Here is a 7,547-nt window from a genome sequence, read left to right as displayed (position 1 = left end):
TTAACTATTCCATACATCCAACATTATTCACATTTATAGTTCACAATAATCATGGCATAGTTAAACAACATACATTAACCATATGATACAACAAAGTCTATACTACACATCTCCACATTCATCAAGTTCATAACTTAAAAGCAATAAAGATGTTATGGTTATGTAATGGACAAGATTATCTAAGTTATATGCATGTGGCGCTTGTAAAATAACTTATCACAACTTGAAGGCATGAGTAGCCTAGGTGAACATGCCAGCTCACAACCATCACAATACTTTAGGAGGATATACACTAGTGGCGCGTTGAGATAGTTATGTCACACAAATTTCACCTCATACACATAAAGTTAAATATCTCCAAGGTCATGAATCTCCAAGCTTTTGCATTAGAGAGACGTTCCCTAATTCATCAGAAAAGCACATTAAACACATGATGCATATCATACAAAATTCAATGCGTATTTATATCAAGGTTATTCATCATCACATACTTTATTTCAACATCATAACAATCACATCCCGACTAGGCAATTTCGCTTAGACTTTTACATCGCTAAATTAGACTTAGACTTCACATCGTATGACTACCATCACAAGGTCTACACCCAAAACACCACATTATTATCATGCACACAAACACATCACATCACGATCACATATACCTTGATTAGTAAGTCCTGATATTTGAGATTAAATCTCAACTTACACACTCAACTCGTCACTTAATCATTCTCATAACACTATTAATATTATAAATCATGGTCCCAAGCCACACCACTAAAATACCCCAATTAGAATAAAACATTTAAAGGGTAAAGTCATTCATACGATTAAACACTTAAACAGTAAAACAATTCACTATCACTACTCACAAATTATATTTTTGTAACTTAATCTTCTATGACCTATTGTGGTTCGATCATGATATCTAGAGTTATATACATGCTATCAAGTTGATATTATTGTTTTATAAAGATAAAACAATTATCTACAATTTTTATGTCGACCTTAAGAGTTGATTTTGTCATCTACTATTTTTAAAATTATAAATCGTAACATTTCAACCGAAATCTAATAGCTTGATTTCCGCTCACTAATCCAATTAGAATAAAACACTTAAAGGGTTTAATCATTCATACGATCAAACACTTGAAAGGTAAAACATTTCACTATCACTACTCGCAAATTATATTTTTGTAACTTAATCTTCTATGACTATTGTGATTTGAACATGGTATCTAGAGTTATATACATGTTATCAAGTTGATATTATTGTTTTATAAAAATAAGACAATTATCTATGACTTCTATATTGACTTCAAGAGTTGATTTTGTCATCTACTATTTTTAAAATTATGAAACCACAATATTTTGATCTTCGCCCACTAATTTTATGAAGACCACAAAAGTCAATTTGAACTTTAATAGGGTGCATAACCCAACATAAATTTATAAATATTCACATATTAACGGGTTTATATCCATATATTAATGGAAAGAGTATAAATATTATAATACCGTATTTATAAATATTAAATTTATTTAAATTTATATGAATTTAATTTTATTTGAATTTATAATAATTAATTATTATACTTTATTATCTTTTATTTTTATTTATGTATAATTAAAATATTTTATTTAATAATTTTTGTTTGAATTTTAATATTATATAATTAAACGTTTAAAATTGGGTTTTTAAATTCACTTATTATTGTTAGTATAATCATGAAAAATATTGGAATTTTAATTTTATAATATTCAAAAAAATTATATAAATTATATTTAAATTTTGGTTATAATCTTTAAACTTTTTATGTAATTTTTTATAATTTAAAAAAAATTATTACAAATAATTAAAATATATGATTAAAATATTTTATTAAATACTTTTTTTAGTAAATATCCACAAATATTAAAAAAATATAAATACTCACTCAATAAATATCCACATGAATATGAGAATAAATACGAGACAAATAGTTATATCCAACTGAAAAAGTAACGAAAAATTATTACTCGTAACCATCAAACCCTATTAACATCCCTAAACATATATAATCTAAAATGCCACCTACAATTATATTTACACCCCCCCCCCCCCCTTTGTTAATATATAAAGAAAATAAAACTCTATATGACACCCAAAATTCATTTGCCCACCACCAGAATAAAAAGATCGTATGGTTTTGATTTTTAAAAGTCTACACATTAATATTTAAACTAAATCATTTAAATTGGAATTTTTTATATAAATCATTTAAATTGGTTTGAATTTAAAATTGAAATTCATGATTTTTTTTAAATAATTATAAACGGTTCTATAGTTCCAAATTAATTTAAAATTGAATTCAAAACTAATTTTAACCCATAACCAGTTTTAAATCAAAATCAATACTTTTTGTAGTAGACAAAGTATAAGGCTTGTTGAAAAACAATCAATTTCCCGTCCACTAACTGAGCCCAAAAGCCCACATGCACAACCAGAAAAGGAGCCCACATTCTATTCCTTTTGGGCCATACTATAGTAGGCCACATTATATAAAAGATTGCCACTGCTTCAGCTTAGATAGCAAATATCAATAGTATTTTGTTTGGTCAAGTAACAATATTTGCTCCAAAAACTAGCCGTTTGTCTAATTGTGTTTCTTTTCATGATTTTTTTTATTGTTATATTATCATAGTATATATATATACATATATAAGTATAAACTACGTATTAAATTGAACTAATTATTTAAATTGATTAATCATATTATTATATTATATATAGACTATTGATTCAATATATAACATTGAAAATATATATAAAACTGTGAAGGCCACAAATGCATCACAAGTTAGGAAGAGCATAATTATGGCTCACTCTTACCAAAATATGAGTTTGTTTCTTATGCTTTCATTTTATTTATTTCATCCATGTTGTAGCTTTAAAACTTGTTTGCTTTGACTTTGGAATTTTCACGTTGGGAATGGGGTGAAGACTGGAAAATTGCATTTCATCAATCACTAGGTGAGATCTGACTTCTTGAAGTTAAACAAATCCATTTATATCTTACCTTTGCTTCATCCTTCAATTTCAAACTATTATAATAATGAATATTCCCATAATTATTTATTAAAATATTTCTATAAATTCATCTTGGTCTTTGGTCTTCGCCTTTCTCAAATTCTCACCCTAAAAAGAAAGAGAATATGAAAAGAATGCTAATATAGGTTATAGCGTGGATGTGAACTCAAATGGGAAATGAACCACAATCATAGTTAATTATAAATTTATTGTTTGTTTATGTCAACAACTCCAGAAGTCCAGATGGGAGATATTACACAGAAAACATAAACAAAGCATGAGAAATCATGAAGTTAAAATGTGTCTACGTACGTCAAGGAAGCATCTCTATATATATTAAAATATCTTTCAGAAACCAAGTGTATATATGATATTTATTTGTCTGCCTCATATCATATGAACAAGCGGATAATGATCACAATTCTATATATTATATCTTAACTGTATTTATATTTACGAAATTATTAAATATAGTGATTTGTTTTTATGATGTATTCTAATTAGGATTATATTATATTATAAAAAATTATTAAGACAAATGATTCGTAATTTATGATATATTAGAATTCAATTCTTGATATGGGTGGATGTAGAATTGTAGTTAAATATATCACTTTATTTGTATAGAAATCAATGTTTAATGAGAAAGAAATATATTTATTTGTTAAAAGAAAAATTCTTAATTATTATCGATGAAGAAAATTTTGATTACATTTTAATTATATGTTTATTTTTAGATCATTAATCATATTGGTTTGCAGTCTGTTTTATTTTTTTTATTATCAAATTTTCAAATTAACGTGAGTAGGGCAATTATTTATACTTTCAAAGTTATTCTATTTATATGGTTATTTTGATTTATTAATTTTTCTACCTAAACTCTTCCTATATATAAATGATTTACATTGATATATCTATTTAAACATGTATGATAGATGGATATAATTTAGTGTTAAAGTTTAATTTTATACTTAAATTACTATTTTCTTTTTAAAATTATATTTTTAGTCCTTGTATAATATTAAATATATAATTTTGATTTATTTATATTTGATTTTACAATTTTAATTTCTTAATTTCATAAAATTGACTGCAATTTTAATTCTCTTGTCAAATGATTTTCATTAATTATTAAAATTATAATATTAGTGATAATGACATTAAATATTTTAAAAGTGTTTTATGTAATTTGATAATATCAAATACTTTTATATATAGATGTAGCATTCAAACAAGTTAAAATTTATTTACTTTTTCTGTAAAAAAAAAAACAATCTTTTTCATTTTAACAGAAATATAAATCAACTTCTGTCTATATAAGGATTTTTTTAAAATAAATTATTTTTTATAATTATTTATTTTAAGTTTAATCAAACAAGCTCAATTCTAAATTAGTGTAATTTGGTCAATCTTATGGAAAAATTAGGAAGTAATTGGTCTAATAAATTAAAGTGAACTATGACATATCGACAATGTGTGACAGATAATCTTGTCTCTTAAGCATATGGTCAAAAGATTGACTCATGGGTGTGTTTTATGAAAAAATATTTATTAATAAAAGATCAACTCTTTAAATAAATCTTAGTACACCAAATATTTAGATACCTTAATTTAAAAAAAAAGTGAATTAGTGACATAATAAGTTTTTTTAAGTAAATTGATGTGAAATAATTTTATTTTTAAAAAAAAAAATATTTTCAATATTATTTATAGTAATAAGTTTAATTTTATAATAATTTTTAATATGTCAAATTATACAATTTAACTAATAATTCAATATTCATCTATTCCAAATCCTAACCAAATCAATAACTTTCTCAAAACAAAATCAATAACCTGTGCGACATAACATTTTCTAGTGCTAAATTATACTTTTAGTATTTTTATTTATTTTTTAGATTTAATTTGATTTTATTATTGTTAAATTGTTCATTTTGGTCTTTTAATTTATTTATAATGTTCAATGTTATCTTTCTATTCAAATTGATACTAACAACGTTAATGCAATCGAAAGGAAGGACAACTTTGAAAATTAGATGAATAAATTAAATTTTTTAAAAATAGTGAGACCAAATTGAACATGTAAACAATGTACCTATAATAGGTTGGGTGAGTTGTGAGGGTCTCTGACTAAAGGTTCAATTGACCTAAAGAGGAAAGGTATATAAGATTTCTTTTGAGAGTTGAACCTTATAAACTCAATTTTTGAGAAACCTTAGAGAGAGAAACTAGAGTGAGAAGCTTTGAAGATTTTTGACTTCTTCTTCTTTCCTCTGGATTTCTCGGAGGCATGAGAGGTTCTTTTGAGCCTTGGGGTGGTGATCCGAGTTGTTGGAGTTGAGAATTCGGTGTGGAGCTCATGCTACCTTGGGCTCGGAGTGATTCTTCCTTCTCCTTCCTCTCTTTTGGTTTCGATTTCTTGGAGTAGAGGTAACAAGAGTGAGAACTTCTTGTTAAAAGATTGTTTGATGAATTATAGGCTTGGTTCTGAATTCAAACATGTGGTGATGGATGAACTTTTGATTTCCAAGTGGAGGGTTTGGGGCGTTGAGTGTTTTGGCTCATGGATGAGATGTTGCATGATTTTAGTTGATTTTGTGGTTACGTGTGTTGATTTAGCCTTATTTTAAGTTGTATATGATGTACATGTAGTGTTGGAGGCCTTACATGTCATGGATTTTTTGAGTTTCATATACTAAGGGTAATTTTTGTGATCTACATTGTGCAAAAATCATAGTCGTGTTGAAAGCGCTTTCATGACATCAAACATAGTTCCAACTAGAGGCCTTTGTCTCGGTCATACTAGGCATAAAATCAATGGTGTCGGACGTAGGATCGATGGTGTTGGGCCTGAGGAGAAAGACTCATCTCAGATTGGGATGTCGAGTGTGGTTTGAATGGAGTCAGACGTGATAATAGGGAGAGGTCTGTGACTTGGTCATGTCGAGCGCTATTGAAGTCATGTTAGACGTGAGTTAGGTAAAGACCCTCTACATGAGATGAGGCCAGACATGGGTTTTGTCACACTAGATGTGAGGTCCCAAGGGATCTCCACCTCAGTCATGCTAGGTGGGATTTGGATAGCGTCGAGCGAGAGCGAGGTAAACAGCTCCCTGCCTCAACGACATTGGGTGTAGGATGCTTGGATGATTGGTGTGTTTTGGAAGGTTGTATAATGAACATGAATAAATGTTTCGAGTTCTATTACATGTTATATGGTGTATAATTATTGTTTTATGTATGTTGATTGGATATAACATATATAAATGTTTGTATGGGGCTGGATGATGCTAAACGTAAGTATGCTTTATTTATGTGTGTATTGATGTTGTTGATCTCTATATGCATTGATTAGATGTGATATATATAGCTTATGTATGCGTGAGGTGTGGATGATGAAAATGTGGTATGACATTAAGGCATGATTGGCTAGCTTAGGACTTGAGAAGAGGAAATTATTTTTAAAACTGAAGATCCCATAAAGGGAATCTTGGAGTGGTGCTCGGGTAGGCCATTGTTTGGAAAACCCTCCATGATTAGGTGTATCTCTTGGAGTGGGTTTTGAGTCTCCTCTAGGTTCTTAGTTAGTGCTTGAGTTAGGTAAGAGGTTAAGAGTTACAACCCTTAACCAAGTATATAAAAAGGTTGCGTGGTTCCTTGAGGATGACCAGTGAACTAACTCTACATGTGACTTGGTAATGCATTATTGGATGTCATGTGTGACATGGTTTTGGATGAGATATATGTTAGCATTGAGGTGTTTGACTTTCATATATGTTTATAGTATGATGTTATATGTTATAAAATTACTTTCTATGCTCACATGTTTTTGAACTCTAGCTTATCCTTTTGTATTTTTGTGGTTTGATTGTGATGATCATACATTGTATGATGATAAATTAAGACTAAGTTGGAGGAGTTGTTGCTGCTTGGAGGTTGGCAATGCCTTTTTAGTTGGTGGCAGTGTTATTATGATAGTTTGTATAGTTGTGCTCAATCGGTACTAAGATATAAAATTATTTTTGGATTACTATCTACATGTATATGACTTGTTTATATTAGCTCGGGTGTTTTACTTTTATATTTAGGTTTTATATATGTATATGACATGTTTCCTACTTTAATCTTGTATGTTCTAGTAGTTTAGTTTTTGCTACTAGTTGTTGTGATTTTGTTTAATATAAGGATTGCAATGTGTCATTACAAAACATTCTAATAGAGGGACTAAATTAAACAAAAAATTATCTAACTTTTTTTATCTAGATAAATTTGAATTTATTTATTTATTTAATAATTTCTTTTATTAGATAATTCTTCATTTTGTAATTTTTTTTTAATTTTAAACACTAATTTGTTGTTATTTATGATCTTATTAAGGTAATTTTTTTTAATTTATCTAGATAAAAAAATAAATTTTTATTCAATTTAATCATACTATTTTTAAAATGTTTAATTTAGTTTTTTATTTTTTAAAGAA

This window comes from Cajanus cajan, chromosome 8 (genome assembly GCF_000230855.2).
Source record: "Cajanus cajan strain Asha chromosome 8, NIPB_CcT2T_4, whole genome shotgun sequence".
NCBI classification, from domain to species: Eukaryota; Viridiplantae; Streptophyta; class Magnoliopsida; order Fabales; family Fabaceae; genus Cajanus; species Cajanus cajan.
Note: the sequence above shows the minus strand (reverse complement) of the source record.